The 17,212-nt window shown below is 34.9% G+C and overlaps 1 protein-coding gene across 2 annotated transcripts in view; it reads right to left on the reverse strand.

Moving 5' to 3' along the window:
- Hdx (highly divergent homeobox) overlaps positions 1-17,212 on the reverse strand; it is a 128,797-nt gene that overhangs the window by 95,106 nt on the left and 16,479 nt on the right. The window contains exon 1 of one of the 2 annotated variants that reach the window (XM_042668591.1): positions 2,845-2,859. The exons of the other annotated variant lie outside the window; for it this stretch is intronic. The gene's annotated coding sequence lies outside the window, so the exon portion shown is untranslated. Of the gene's footprint in view, positions 1-2,844; positions 2,860-17,212 lie in introns of those variants that run through there. 2 annotated transcript variants of the gene reach the window in all.

Below are 17,212 nucleotides of genomic sequence, written 5' to 3' on the forward strand. Positions count from 1 at the left end.
TCTTACAGTCAGAAGCTGTGCTCTGAAACAAAAGGGTATTTTTTTCCCCTTTCTGCAATAAAGAGGTTATTTTATATATTAAAATAAAATGTCTCTTAAAGTACAAAAATAAACCAGAAGCTTTAATGTCTCAAAATGTCTTGCTTTAAGAATTATTTTTAAATGATTATTTTATTAACTATAATATGGAAATGAAAATTCAAAATCAGTGAATTCTACCAAAAATAAACCATGCCAAAACTACGTGTTGTTAAATTAAATTTATACCATCCTTATCAGAAAAGATAAATTAATTTTTTTTCTATCAATAGACAAAGTGTTTAACATCAAGGGGAAAAATTGTGAATCTCATAAATAAAGGTGACATCAAGCTATATATTAAAAGATGAACTAAATTTTTTTCAAAAGAACTCTTGCAATATGATTAAGGAAATTTAAGGTTCTTGTTAAAAGTTTTCATACTGAAAATATCATTTCTAAAAGTTGCAAAACAGAAAACTTTTTCTAAGTAATATTCCTCTTGGAAAGTATGAAAACATTCGCAACAAAACCACCATGAAACAAACCAAACAGAAAATTTCATAGTGTACAATGTATTGAAAAAAAAGTATGTCTGAAATGGAAATAAAAATATTAATTCCTTTCTTCTGGGTACTTGAAATAACAAGGATATCTAATAAGGCAATTTTTTGCCTGACTCTTTTTTGCTAATAAAGTATGTCGAACAAATGTGAAAGATCTGATTAGAAGAAATCAGATGTGGGAGAGGGTAAAGAAAAGATGAAATTGGAGTTTCTCCATTAAATATTCAGAAACAAAGAACTTCCTGAAGAGGGGTGGGTCATGAAGGCAATATACTAATGTACTAGGATAAAGTTCTTACCTGCAACCTGACCAAATATTCAAGGATGCTTGAAGCAGAGATAGGGATTGTATTCATCAAAGTAATTTTATTGTCATGGCTGCCATTTTACAGAGCAATTTGATGTACATTTCCCCAAATGGTTCTGTCACAAATACAGGAGATGGTCCAGAAAATGGAGGTAAAAATATCAGAAATACCTCTTCTGGTATGGATTTAGAAGCAAGGTTCTTTGGAATGGGTACTGAGGTGGGTAACGATCTTCAATCTATGAATACATAATTAGGGTCATGGCTGTGGTCTTCTCTACAGTGACAGACCTACTGAAAAGAGCCAAATGTAATGATGCCCCAGTAACATAGGAATGCCCTGTCATTGGTTGGCTACAACTTTTACTGATCCACGTATGATAAGAACTTACAAAGTACAGCAAAATTACAGTGGATTGTTCCTCACTAAAAGCCCACAGTCAAATGCAGGTAATACTGTACTAAGCTACTATTGTCCAAATCTATAACTTGGAAAATATGCAATGCTGAGACCTTTTAAGTTTAAATTCAGTAGCCTTCAGTAGAAAGGCCACTTTTCTCAAGATAGCTACAATTTTTCTTTCAAATTGCATGAAATTCATTCTTTTTCATTCATTCACAGCAACTACATTACCCCATTTAAGCAAGATAACTTGTTATTGTCCTCACGTACCCTACTTATCTTGGTCTAAGATATTAAATGACAGCACAGAACGTTTTTAACTATTTGGGAGAAACATAAGCAGAGAGTTTAAAAATATTCACTTTGAGTGTTGATTTCTTATTTATGTCATTGGTTCCATAAGAACAGGGCTCATTGGGCTGCAGTGGGAAAGCTAGTTGAATTAGGAGATTAAATGTTGAAGTAATAAGTAATTTAAGTATACTCCAAGATTTCTGAATCTAACCTCTATGTATCTTACCACCTACTCGGCACATGTCAGTTATAGGAATAAGATGACCTGTGTTCTGTGCTTAGCTCCACTGCTGACAACTTGATAAATCATTTAATTTCCTGAGCATCCATTTCCTAGCATGTAAAATGCTAGGTTATACAACTTTTCTTGCCTACCAATCTCAGTTTCCACAAAATAAGATGTGAACTCATTTTCTGTATTCATTCATTCATTCATTTTTGCCAGTCCTAGGGCTTGAACTCAAGTCTTAGGCTCTGTCCCTGAGCTTTTTTGCTCAGGGCTAAGGCTCTACCACTTGAGCTACAGCTACTTTTGGCTTTTGGCGGCTAACTAGAGATGAGACTCTCATAGACTAGCCTGCCTGGTCTGGCTTTGAACCATGATCCTCAGATGTCAGCCTCCCAAGTAGCTATAATCACAGGCATGAGCTACCAGCACCCATTAGTGAGCTCATATTTCTTAAATTGTAAAGCATGTAAAAATCATCATGCTTTATATTTAGTATAAGTAGGTATTGAGCTTCTCTGTCATTTTCAGGTATGTACCTTCCAAGGTTCCTCTCAGATTTAGGATTCAGTGTTTTAATGAGGACTTAGAGCAATTTAGAAAGACAAATTATGCTCAGCACATCTTATTCAAGAAAACAGAATTATGAAAAATATTTTAGATTTATTGTTTTGGAAGTACTAAAAACATACAGTTTGTGGGAGTGACTGCTTCCTTAGAGGCTCCTGATAACTAAAGCCATATTTTATGGGGAAATATTTCAGACACATTCAGATATAATGCTGCTCTTATTTATTAATGCCAGACCTAAGTCATTGCTTTAATGATGCCATAACTGATTAAATAATTTGAAATGTATCTCCAAATTACTAATACTCATTATCTAAAAGCTTGATTTTTAAAGTGGAATGGATTCATAAAATCATTACCAATTAAATTGTAACACATTCTTTCCAAAATAAAAATGTAAATTCCATGTGGGAGCTGGTGGGCCATATCTGTAATCCTACTTAGACTGGAGGCTGAGAACTGAGGATTTCCATTCAAAGCCAGCAAACATGGGAAAGCTCTGGACACTTATCTCCAGTTAAAAAGCAGAGTCACTAGTGGAGATATGGCTCAATTGGTAGAGCACTAGCTTTGAGAAAAAAACTCTGAGGGACAGCTACCAGGCTCCTCACCAACAAATAAATAGATAACTAAGTAAATCTGAATTTTGAAGTGAAACATTGATAATTTTGCTTACAAAGTGTGAAGCTGAGACATATAACACCTCATATATCTTTTTTTGGTTGGAGGGAGAGGGTAGTCCTGGGGCTACTCAGAGCCTGTGTGCTGTTCCTGAGCTTTCTTTGCTTAAGGCTAGCACTCTGAACACTTGAGCCATAGCCTTTTGGTGCTTAATTGGAGATAAGAGTCTAACAAACTTCCTTTCCAGAATGGCTTTGAACTGTGATCCTCATATCTCAGCCTCCTTAGTAGCTAGGATTACAGGAGTGAGCCACTGGAGACCATATATATATACATATATATGTATATATATACATATATATGTATATATATATGTATATAACTTTATCTTGGTAAACATGATTATTTTAACACCTTCATTTTTATTCATCATTATTATTCACTTTCATGTTTACATACAGTATTATTATATTTATATGGTATTTTTAAGTCAAAATTTTAGGAACAGCCAGGACTAGTGGCTCTCATCTGTAATCCTACTCAGTAGGCTGTGATCTGAGGATTGCAGTACAAAGGCAGACTGGATAAAAAAAATCCATGAGACTCATCTCCGATTAACCACCTAAAATCCAAGGGAGAATACAAGGCCTTATCCAATGCTAGCGCACGTGCACACGTGCACACACACACACACATCAGATCAATAATTTCAGAAGATGGGATGGTGTGAGGGGTGAATTAAAAGGGCAGCACAGGAAATTATTTTGGAACTATGAAACTATTTGGGTCTCAATTATGCTGATGCATTCATATTATATGTGTATACTGGTGTTTGTGTATTATGGTTATGCATTCATGATTATATGTGTATGAATGTATGTATGTAAGTATATATGGATTAAATAACAGTCTCATGCTCTCATTTTTGCCATGCATAGCTGGTACTCTACGATTTGAGCTATGCCTACAGCTTGTTACCTAGAGAGAAGAATCACCAAGATTTGTCTGTTCAGGCTGGCTTCAAACCATGATCCTCAGAAATCAGCCTCCTGAGTAAGTAGGGAATATGAGTTTGAGCCACTAGCTCAAACTATATCTTTTTATTTATTTATTTTTAATTTAATTTAATTTAATTTTTTTGTGAACATACTGTACAGAGGGGTTACAATTATATGGGCAGGATAATGCGTACATTTCTTATCAAGCATTGCAGCCTCCTCCTTTGTTTACCCTTCACATCCCTTCCCTACCTCACCCCTACCCCCCCACCCAATCCGCCCCCCCCCACCAACGTTGTAAAGCTCGTTTTCGACATGACCTTGTACTTCTCATTGTTGCAACAGGTCCACCTGTATCCTTAAACGATTTGTTTTTCCCCATCTCCTCCACAAGTTATACTGACATCAAATATAGTGAAAGCAGGGGTTATACTGTGGGAGAGGGACATACAAAGCAACAAAGAGATAATCTTATAAATGCCTTAGAACCAAATATATGAAATAAAAAAGCATTAAAATACATATCTAAGGGTTCATTTTCCTAACATCACATTATCTGACCTTTTGCGCTTGACTCATACATATACTAGATGTTGCAAATAAGGGAAACCATGGGACCTATGTTTCTTTGGGCCTGGCTTACTTCACTTAATATAATTTTTTCCAAGTTTTTCCATTTCCTAACAAATGGGGCAGTGTCATTCTTTCTGATGGAGGCATAGAATTCCATTGTGTATATATACCACATTCATCTACTGAGGGGCATCTGGGTTGGTTCTTTATCTTAGCTATGGTAAATAATGCTGCAATAAACATAGTTGTGCTGGTAGCTTTAGTGTGGTATTGTTTGTAAACATTTGGGTAAATGCCCAAAAGTGGGATTGCTGGGTCATAGGGGAGCTCTATGTGAAGTCTTTTGAGGAACCTCCATACTGCTTTCCAAAGTGGTTGAACAAGTTTACACTCCCACCAACAATGAAGTAAGGTTCCCTTCTGTCCACATCCCCTCCAGCATCTGTTGTTAGAGTTCTTGATTATAGCCATTCTAACTGGGGTGAGGTGATATCTCAATGTTGTTTTGATTTGCATTTCTTTTATGGCTAGGAAGGTTGAGCATTTCTTCATGTGTCTATTGGCCATCCTTCTTTCTTCTTCAGAGAAGTTTCTCTTCAAGTCTTTAGCCCACTTATTTATTGGGCAGTTGTTTCTTTGAGGATTTGTTGTTGGGGGATTTAATTTTTTGAGTTCCAAGTATATTTTAGATATGAGACCCTTGTCCGTTGTATGGCTAGTGAAGATCTCCCAATCTGTGGGCTTTCTATTGATCTTGTTAGCTATGTCCTTTGCCATGCAGAAGCTCTGCAATCCCATTTGTCCAACCTTTCTTTGATTTGTTGTGTTTCTGGGTCTCTATTCAGAAAATTTTGGCCGGACCAAGGAGACCTTGGGTTTCTCCTATTCCATCCTGTAATGCTTTCAGAGTGTCTGCTTTGACTTCGAGGTCTTTGATCCATTTGGAGTTCATTCTGGTGCAGGGTGATATATAAGGATCTAGCTTTAGTTTTCTACAAGTAGTTAACCAATTTTGCCAGCACCATTTACTGAAGAGGTTGTCTTTCTTCCATTCTATTGTTTTAGCTCCCTTATCGAAGATTAGGTGGCTATAGGTCTGTGGGTTCATTTCTGGATTTTCAATTCTATTCCACTGGTCCTGAGGTCTGTTCTTATGCTAATACCAAGCTGTTTTGATTACTATGGTTTTATAGTATCTTTTTATTTTTAATCTGTTATTTACAGGTAAAGTAGATTCCTTAATGAAGCACTGAGTTTAAAAATATGACAATGTAGAAGTGGCGCTGTGGCTCAAGCGGTAGAGCCTTGAGCTCAAGAGCTGAGGGACAGTGCCCAGGCCCAGAGTTCAGGCCCCATGACCGACCCCCCCCCAAAAAAGAAAAAAAATATGACAATATATCTTTTTTGAGGGGAGCAAAAGTACTGTGGCTTAAACTCAGAACTTCGTGCTTGCTCACTGGACTGGTACTCTAACACTTGAGCCATGCTTCTAGTTCTGCTTTTTGCTAATTAAAGAGAGAACATTTCTTCCACCTATATGCCTCTGTTTCTTTTTTTTTTTTTTGGGTCCGGTCGTGGGGCCTGAACTCTGGGCCTGGGCACTGTCCCTCAGCTCTTCAGCTCAAGGCTAGTGCTCTACCACTTGAGCCACAGCGCCACTTCCGGCTTTTTGCTTATATGGTGCTGAGGAATCGAACCCAGGGCCTTGAGCATGCAAGGCAAGCGCTCTACCACTGAGCCACCTTCCCAGCCCTATGCCTCTGTTTCTCAATCTCCTGATAGTTTAGAATTACAGATGTAGGCTGACCATGTGTTTAGACCACTTAAAGTTAAGTACTGATATTCTTGGTTTATATACAGTATTTTATGTCATTCTCTCTAATTGACCCTGCTGTTTTTTTCTATTCTTCATTTTTCAAACTTGTTTGGTTTATGTGATTAGATTTTGGTAATATGTTTTAATTTATTCACTTTGGGGTTAAATTTGTTTGTATCCTTTGAAAGTTATTGCTTTAGAGATTGTAATGTATATATATATACACATATATATACATATATATACCTAGCTTTTCCTTTTTACACACTATTTTACTATTTTACAATCACAGTTGCAACCACACAATAACATTATTGTGTCCCCGTTACGTTGTATTTGTCATATATTGTATGGTACTTACTTCCACATTTTAGAGTAGATTTAGTGAAAAATTCTTTCCATTTTTTTAATCTGGGAATGTCTTTATCTCATCATCATTACTGACATATTTTCAGTAGCTATCAGATTGTGATTTGACAATGCTTTTGTGTCTGCATTTAAATTTTTCCTACTGTCTCTGTTCTCCCTGAATTCTCATAAGAAATGTGTAACTATTCAAATCTTTGCTCTCCTATATTTGATTTTTTCCCTCTAGCTATTATCAAATTGTTTTCATCATTAGTTTTCAAAAGTTTGACTATGATGTGTTTGGATATGATTTTCTTAAGAGTTTATCTTGTTACTAGACCCAAGACCTTGTATCTATACAATTTTCACAACATTTTTTCCAGTGGGGTTGTCATCCATTATTTAGTTGAAATAAAATATTTTTCTGCATCATTTTTCTATACAATATTTTCTCTTATCTTTCTCAAAAATCAATGGCATGACTATAATAGTATTATATCTCCCCACAGGTCCTGAGGTTTTATTAATTTGCATGTCTTTTTTAATGGAATGAATTATTTATATTGATTTATCCAACACTTTATTGTTTCTTCTTGCTGTTATCACCAGTATGCTATTAAAACTACAAGGAAGTTTTAAAAATTATTAGATGATGAAATTTCAGTTCTATAATTTCCATTTGGTGCTATATTCTAGCTTCTCTTACTCTGCTGGAAACCTGTGATGCTTTACTCTTTTTCAGGGTATTTAGTTTCATGGAAGAGAGCATTGTTAAAACAACTGTTCTATATCTTTTTTTATATTCGAATCTACATGTCATGTTGTTGCTGGTACCTCTTGTTGAGTAAGTTTAGATTCCATCTTGAATTTTTGAATATTTGTTACAACCCTCTGGATAAAAGTGAATTCATATAGCAGTTTGTTTTACCTTTTGTAGGCAGGTTAGTTTAGTTTTCAAATCATTTGCTATAACATTTTTGGCTCTGTTCCCAAACTAGTGTCACTTAGATAAGTTATCTCAGTTAGTTCCATTTCTAATGCTTTTGTTCCATTGCTTTGGTTTTGTTGCAACTCTCTGGAATTCCTTGAATGCCACATTTAATAGTGTATTAGCCAAAACTATGCACTTTCCCCTAAGAGTTCATTTGGCTATTCCATTGTTTTAAAGCATAGCTCTTCAACTAGAGCCATTTTAAAACAAAAATGATAAAGGAGGTTCATAGAGACAATAAAGACAAATACACACCCAAAAGTTTCTCCTGTACTCTTAGGACAGCACACTTCTACTACAGTTTTGTCTAGCAATGTACCACATGACACTTGAATGAATGTGATTCAACCTTGGGTCAATGCCATATGAGGAAGAAAAAAGCAGAAAACATTACTCACATATGGTCCCTTCTCTACATTCTAATCACCTTCCCAACCTGCCTGCTTTTATTCACTTCTAAGTTAGGAAGTTAGAAAGTTAATTGTAAAATTTTGTCTAGATATTTTAGCTGTAATCAACATTTTGGTTAAAACTGTATGCCTAGAGTTTAATTTTTAAAAACCCAGATCATATTAACTTCTATAAAATTTCATTCTAAAGCATATTAAATCTGTATTTAACTTTCATCTGATGGCTGATATTACTAGTCAAGAATGTGAAAAATAATCCCACATAATCGCTTTTTAAAATTTTTTGTATGTTTTATTGTAAAAATGCTGTACAGAGGGGTTACAGTTATATGAACAAGGTAATGAGTAAATTTCCTATTGAGCATTGTTGCCTCTTCCTTTGTTTTCCCCCTACGATTCCTTCCCTCCCACCTCCACAACTACCCTTCCCACCCTCACTGCAGAAGTTGTAAAGTTCTTTTTCAACATAGTGTTTTGTAAATCTCATTGTTACAATGGGTCAACCTGTATCCTTATTTAAACATTTTGTTTTTTCCCTTTCCCTCCCTGATTTGGAGAAATGTATATACTAGATGCAGGGCACAGACATCCAATACAGTGAAAGCAGGGGTTATACTGTGCAGAAGGAACATACAAAGAAACAAAAAAATCATGACATTATGAATTTGCTATACTTTAAATAAGTTATAGCTTAAAACATTTGAATTGAAAGAAAGTAATAACATTGTATTTCCAGGAATTGTCTCTTGGCATTTAAATTCTCATAACCATTACATTGCATGTTTATTATATAAATGTATGCTGTTGGTTGCCCAAATAATTTGGTGTGAAAGTATTTGAAATGTCTCCAGTAACTATTTCCAATTTCTAAGATATCTTGGGAAATGAGTGCTTTTAGAAACTTACAGTATACCTACCACTTTATTTGTCATGACTAATTTCTGGAACTATTTTTATTTTATGTTTTGTAATTATTTTAAACAGAAATACCCTTTAAAGTTATATATTTACTTTTTAAAGCAAAGAGTATAAAAGGAAATTAAACTCTCTTTTGTAAGACTGGGTAATCATTATAACGTAATTTATTAAATGGCCTTCTAATAATCATGTAAAGGTATTTATCCCTTCATTAAAGGGCATGTGGTTCTTGAATCTTCTTTTTATAATTTGTCTCTCACTCCCTGTTTTATCTGCTGTTATTTGTCATGCTGACAGTGGACTTGCCTTAGGCTATTCCCTTTCACTCTCCTCATTTTCTTAGTTGTGTTTTTTATTGATTTACCTCTTCTGATTAGGTTAAAGATAAGAAGTTTTATTTATCTGCTCATTTATTTTTAGCAAAAGCCTAAGAAGCACCTATGACTGTCATTTGGGCCACATTTTGTAAATTGGGTGACTTTTTCCCCTAAATTTGCTGGAGAGATTAAATATAAGTGAAAGAAATATACTTTGTGTGTAGTGAAGGTTTCTAGTAACTAAATGGCTATTTTATTTTGTACATTATGAACTAAATGGTCATAGAATAGGAAGTGTGAATAAAAATTGTCTTTCTGAGATGGACTGATACATACCAATAATCCAAGCACTTATGAAGCCAAAGCAAAAGTATAGTGAATTTGAGGTTATCCTGGGCCAGATTGTCTCAAAACCAAACCAAAACAAACAAAAAAAGACAAATAAACAAAAATAAGTTCTGGCTGTGAATTACAATTTATGGCTGTGATCTTTTCGTGAACAAACCAACTGCCACCTATTTTGCTTAATATTAAGGAAATAGGCAAATACAAATACTTGGTGAGATATTAAATTGTTCGTAACCATACAGAGGAAGTAGGGTTGGAATTGGGACAAGTACATGTACATGGCCAGTACATGGTTGTTTATTTTATAGAGGAATTGTTTTATCTTTATCTTGCTATGTAATGTAGGAAAATCTGCCTTGATCTATAATAGTCAATAAGGCAGAATGGATGGTATAGCAGGGAAGAGCTGCTTCTTTTACTTCATTTCATAAACCTTAAGCTCTTGAAAGACAAGAAGCTGCTCTCATCTTTTTATTCCTCAGCTTTTAGTATGATGCATGAGACAGAGAAAGTGCAATCTTTACTTGCATTGATTTGCAATCTTTACTTCCACATCTGTTTCTTGAAAGCTTATATAAGTTTGATATTACAGTTTGATCATCTCCAATCAGAAAAATCTTAAATTCTCCAAAAGTTCAAACTTTTGGAGTACCTATATGATACCCAAGTGGAAAATTCCATACCTCACCTCGTATAACAAGGTGTAGTCAAAATGTACGTACATTAAAAAAATTTTATAATCTGAACTACTCCAGAGGCTAAGAATTGAGAATCACAGTTCAAAGCCAGCCCAGGCAGACATATCTATAAGACTATTGTTTCCAATTAGCAAGCAAAACCATAAAACAGAAACATGGCTCAAGGAATAATGTCAACCAAGAGCACAAGCCTTAACCAAGTTCAAGGCAAAAAAAGAAAAAAAGTATAAAATTACCTTTAGGCTATGTGTATGAGGTATGTGTAAAAGATACTCTCCCTCATTCTTCATATTGGCAATTCCTGTCTTCTCCTGTCTGTACAGTCTTTTGTCAAAGATAAATCTTTTGTATTCATTGCATTCTTCATTGTCTTTATGGGTTTTTTTGTTTTTTTCATTTCCTGCTATCTCCTATTTGGGCTTAATTTGCTCTCTTAATTATACTTAAAGTGCTGCTGGAGTAAATACTTTTTCAAATGTCATACCTATTAACTATGTTCTAAACTATTTTCTATGTATTGATTTAACTGCATTCTGCAAATTTTAATATGCAATGATTTTATTTGCATCAAGTACAAAGTGCTTTCTAATTTGCTTTGTGATTTCCTCTTTGACCTATCAATAGCAAGCATATTGTTTTGTTCCCAACTATGTAGAGATTTTCCCCAATTTCTTTCATTTATTGAGTTTTACCCTGATTGTATTTTTATTAAAGAACATTCTTTCCGTGATTTCAATTCTTTTGTGTCAGTACTGGGGGCTTGAATTCAGGGCCTGTGAGCTGTTCTTTAGCTGTACTTCGTTCAATGCTAGCATCCCCCCATTTGAGCATTACACGTATGACTTTTTGCTGGCTAATAAAAGATAAAAGTCTCACAGACTTTCTCCCCAGGCTGGCATTGAACCTTAATCCTCAGATCTCAGCCTCCTGAGTAATTAGGATTACAGGTGTGACACTGGCACCAGGCTGATTAAAGGGTTTGTTTGTTTTTCTTAACTTGTCATAATTAAAACTTTTTTTTGTCAGATGTGGGGCTTGAACTCTGGGCCTGGGTACTGTCTCTCAGCTATTCAGCTCAAGGCAAGCGCTCTACCACTTGATCCACAGACCCACTTCCAGTTTTCTGGTAGTTTATGAGATATAAGAGTCACAGACTTTCCTGTCAGGCTGGCTTTGAACGGCAATCCTCAGATCTCAGCCTCCTGAGTAGCTAAGGTTACAGGCACGAACCACTGGCACCCAGCAATTAAAACTTTTTTTACCACCAAATATCCATCCATGTTGATCAATTTTTTATGTGTTTCTTAGAATAGACTCTTGTTTGGTGGAATAGTCAAGTTACTGTTCAAGTCTGAGAACAAGTACTGACTGATTTTGACTTTGCTTGTTTTAGCAGTTTCTAAGAGAAAGTCTTAAAACTACTGAATCTAACTGTATATCTGTTTGCTTCTTTTTTCCGTTTTATTATTTTTTTGCTATATTTGTATGTTTTAGAGTTCTCTTACTAGGTACGTAAATACTTAAGATTTTTATGTTCTCTTAACAAATCATCCCTTATTAACATGAAAGACCTTATTTATTGCTGATAATATTTCTTTCACTAAAACCTTCTTTATCTGATATTAATAGAATCTAGGTTTCTTTTGGCTAATGTTTCATGATATATTTTGTCTTTTTTTTTTTTTTTGGTTGGTTGTGGGGTCTAAACTGTTGGCCTAGGCACTGTCCCTCAGCTCTTCAACTCAAGACTAACACTCTACCACTTGAGCCATAGCACTACTGGCTTTTTCTGCTTATGTGGTGCTAGGAATCAAATCCAGGGCCTCATGCATACAAGACAAGCACTCAACTACTGAGTCACCTTCCCAGGCCCCCTGCCATTCATTCATTTTTAATCCATCGGTGTCTTCGTACTTAAAATGAGTTACTTGAAGGTATCATATATCTGACTTTAAGTCTAAGGTGACAATATCTGCCTTTCAGCTGGTGTGTTAGACAATTTTTCAATTAATGTAATTATCGATATGGTTGTGTTTAAGTCTATAGCCTATTTTTCATTTTTCTTTCTATTCTCTGTTCATTTTCATCTTTTCATGCCATTTGCAATATAAGTGGTTTTTATAATGCTATCTTATTTCTTTGTTGGTTTTTCACTTTGTTTTGCCATTTAATGATTTTTAATAGATAGGATCTCTACATACACTGCCATTATGAGTTTCTATATTACTATACATATAACAGAAGAATCTTTCAGGGTATATTTTAATTTCTTTCACTTGAATTTGTGTTGCTTTATTCCACATTTCCTCTTATGTATTTTTAAAAATTTTTATTTTATTGTAAAGATGCTGTACAGAGGGTTTACAATTACATAAGGTAGTGAGTACATTTCTTGTTGAGCATTGTTACCCCTTCTTCTCCCACTATCCCTTCCCTCCACAATCTTCCCCATTCTCCCCTCCAAAGTTTTTTGTTTGTGTGAAAATACCGTACAGAGGGGTTACAATTACATGGGCAAGGTAATGAGTGCATTTCTTATCAAGCATTGTTGCCTCCTCCTTTGTTTCCCCTTACCATCCCTTCCAATCTCCTCCCCCTTACCACCCCCCCAACACCCCCCTCCACCCCACCCCCTCTCACCACCCACGCCCCACCCCCACCCACCAGCCCCCTCCCCGCACCAAAGATGTATAGTTCATTTTCGACATAACATCTTGTACATCTCATTGGTGCAATGGATCTACCTGTATCCCTATTTAAACAATTTGTTTTTTCCCTTCCCCTCCACAAATTATACCAACATCAAATACAGTGAAAACAGGGGTTATACCGTGGGGGAGGGACATACAAAGCAACAAAGAGCTATCTTATATCCCCTCCGAAGTTTTAAAGTTCATTTTTAACATAATGTCTTGTGAATATCATTGTTGCAATGGGTCATCCTGTGTCCTTGTTTCAGCATTTTGTTATTCCCCTTCTCCTCCCCAAATTAGGTAAATGTATATACAAGATGCAGGGTACCAAAATCAAAATCATAGGGGGAAGAACATACAAAATGATGTATGTTTTAAAGTCTCCAATAAATGTTTGTTCTAAAACTTAGTTATCATCTAAATTTTTTAAATAAAAAGTACTCTCATGTTTACCAACAAATTTATTATTTCCATTGTTCTTATTGTTAACTAAGAGCATATTTCATTTTGCTATCATTTTCCTTCCTCAACAACTTTTGGTAGAGTACTCTTGATGGTAATATATTCTTTTCTTTTGTATAAGTAGGACCACCTTCATTTTATTTTTTTTCTATAGAATTTTAGGTTAACAGATTTCTTTTTCTTTCATTATTTTTTACTTATTTATTTTTAGTGCAGGTATTGGGGTGGGAACTCACATTCTTGCTATAAGCAAAAAAATCTGAGCTGGAGTACAAGGCCCTAAGATCAACCCTCAGTCAAGCATTTGCTGCTTAATTGGAGCTAGAATCTCTCAGGCCTTTCTGCCCACACTGGCTTTGGACAAAAGGTTTTGATTACAAGAATGAGTTACTGATGCCTGGCTTCTTTCAGTAATTTAAAGAAGTTGCTCTACTTTTTTCTTTTTCTTGGTTTTTCATTTATTTATTTAAATTTCCTTTAAGTAGTTGTATAAAGGGGTTTCAATCAGTATGTCAATGTAAGTGTGCAATGCATCTTGATCAATTTCACCCATTCCATCATTTTCCCTTTGCATTTATCCCAACCCTAGTCATCCTCTCAAATTACCTAGTTTTACTTCGCATATATACCCTGAGTACAAAAAGTGCATTTCCTACCCCATTTCCCCTTTTGCCTGCTTTACATATTTTTTTCTTTTTTTCCCTGGATTTCAGCAACTAATTCATAAAATGTCCTGGTGCCCTTTCATAATCTCTTCTATTTTTAGCATTCATTGACATTTTTGAATATAATATAGGCTCCTAGTCTTCATGAAACTTGGAATTTTAGGTAGATTAAAATTTTATATTAAAAAAATTTTTAATATTAACAATTAATTTTTAATTTTCATTATTTTTAAATACTTTAAAGGAGTAAAATTATTTTAAAATATTTTAAAATATTAAATTTAAACTATTATCTTAAAATATTAAATTTTAATAATTAAAAATTTTCCATTCTTTTCCCACCTTCTAGATCCAAACTATAAATTTTGCTCCACTTTTTTCCTAGTACAATAACTTAACTGTTGTTAAAAATGGATTGTGCAGGGGCTTGGAAGGTGGCTCAGTGGTAGAGTACTTGCCTTGCATGCATGAGGCCCTGGGTTCGATTTCTCAGCATCACATAAGCAAAAAGAAAAAAAGCCAGAAGTGGCGCTGTGGCTCAAGTGGTGGAGCACTAGCCTTGAGCTGAAGAGCTGAGGGACAGCGCCCAGGCCGAGTTCAGGCCCCATGACTGGACCCCCCCCCAAAAAAAAATTTTTTTAAATGGATTGTGCACTTGCTAGTTTATATACTACAACATTTCTAGAATTTCAGTGTAAATTACTAAAGAATAGCTGTTTTTATTTTTGTGGTTTCCTCTCTTTTCTTGTTGTTTGCCAGTAAACAATGAATTTTATGAATACAATATATCTTGATCAATTGAAATTGATCAATATTCTTTCACCATTCTCACTCATCCTGCCCCTCCTATCTCTTTCCCCACTCTTCTTAATTTTGTAGGATATATATTGGATTCTTTTTTTAAAAATAATTTATGGTAATCCCCTCCCTCATTATTCTCCTACTTCCCCTCCAATCCTCTCTCAAGTTGTAAAGTTCAATCCCAACATACTGTGAGTATTGCTGTTGCACTGGTTCACCCTTTGTCCTTGTCTCACCATTTTGTTGTTCCCCGTCCCTTCCCCTATTAAGATAAACATATATATATATATATATATATATATATACATATATGTATATATATGTATATATATATATATATATATATATATATATATATACAATACCCAGGGTGACAACAGGGGATAAACCATAGGGAAAAAAACCCACAAAAGCAAAAGGAAATCACATAGTGCATTAAAAACAACACCATCAAAGAAAAACCTCTGTGTCCATACCTTGGGGTTCATTTCACTTAGCATCATCTTATATGGTCATATATACAGAGCTATTGAGCTATTCTACTCATCTGTTAGGACTATACTAGACATATAATAATTATTACAAATGAAGGAAACCATGGGATCTATGTGTCTTTGGGTCTGGCTTATTTCACTTACTATGACTTTTTCCAAGTCTTTCCATTTATTTATGAATGGGGTGATGTCATTCTTTCTGAGGGAAGCATAGAATTCCATTGTGAAAATATACCACAGAAACTGTGATATACATATATATATATATATATATATATATATATATATATACATTGAATTCTTGACTGCATTCTCCCATTTTCGCCCTCTTCATTTATCTATCCCTTTCCCCTTGATCCCACCCCTTTTCAATACCTGTGTTACTGTCTTTTATTTTGCTGAACTTTGCTTTATTTGAAGTCTCCCTTGGATCTACCATATTCAAATATTTTGTTTTGTTTTGTGGGGTTTCCTTTGGGGGGGAAGGTCCTGAGGTTTGGACTCAGATTCTTGATGTTGTCCATGAGCTTTTCTGCTCAAGGTTAGTACCCAACTACTTTGAGACACATCTCTATTTCTAACCTTTGGGCAGTTAATTGAAAATAAATGTCTCACAGACTTTCCTACCCCAAGCTGGCTTTGAACTGCAATCCTCAGATCTCAACCGCTTCAGTAGCTAGAATTACAGATGTGAGCCATAGGCCCCCCAGCCTCCTTTTTTTAGTGTATAGAATGGAATAATATCAGTGTTTCATAACATTCTTTTCTAACAATTCTATATTTCTTTAAATTCTTATTGCTATCTCACTAAGCTATAAGGTATACAATTTTCTCTTTATACACTGGATAATTTTTCAGTTAACATTAATACATTTAAGTTTGTTCCTGGATATTGTCGTAGTCTTTAAATATGTGAAAGCTTTGTTTTGGAATAGTTTGTTACTTGAAAGTAGTTTGATTCCTTTGAGATTTGCATTCACTAGACAAATTTAAATTTTTAAATTGTCTTTATTTTAGAATTAGTTTGTTCCATTAATGGGACACCAGCCTTCTGTGGACACTCTTAAATACCTCATGAAATGTTAGATTACTTTTCAGCTTGGCTAATGGGGATATAAAATTTCCTGATTTTATGTTAACTTTGAGGATTATTTTGCCTGTGCAGTTGTTGGCTTTTTGTGTGTGTGGGTGTCTCAATTTTTTTCATGCCTTTAGGCTGAACAGTTTTCACCCAAAGACTTGAAAGCTCTCTAAAGATTTTGATGCCTTTCATTATGTTGTTTCTTTCTCTCTTTATGATGTTTGCTTCTCTATTACACTGTCCTTCAAAATCTGACATTGTTTCTCACATATTTATAAGGTGATTGTTTTGTTGCTTTGTATGTCCCTCCCACGGTATAACCCCTGTTTTCACTGTATTTGATGTTGCTATAATTAGGGGAGGAGAAGGGAAAAAACAAATTGTTTAAATAGGGTGGACCCATTGCAACAATGAGATATACAAGATACTATGTCAAAAAACGAACTTTAGAACTTTGAGGGGGGGGTGGGGGTAGTGTAGTCATGGAGATGGGAGGGTAGGGATGGTAGGAGAAAAACAAAAGAGGAGGCAACAATTCTTGGTAAGAAATGTACTCATTACCTTGCTCATGTAATTGTAACCCCTCTGTATGGT

This window comes from Dipodomys spectabilis, unplaced genomic scaffold, assembly GCF_019054845.1.
Source record: "Dipodomys spectabilis isolate Male_0828 unplaced genomic scaffold, ASM1905484v1 ptg000459l, whole genome shotgun sequence".
NCBI classification, from domain to species: domain Eukaryota; kingdom Metazoa; phylum Chordata; class Mammalia; order Rodentia; family Heteromyidae; genus Dipodomys; species Dipodomys spectabilis.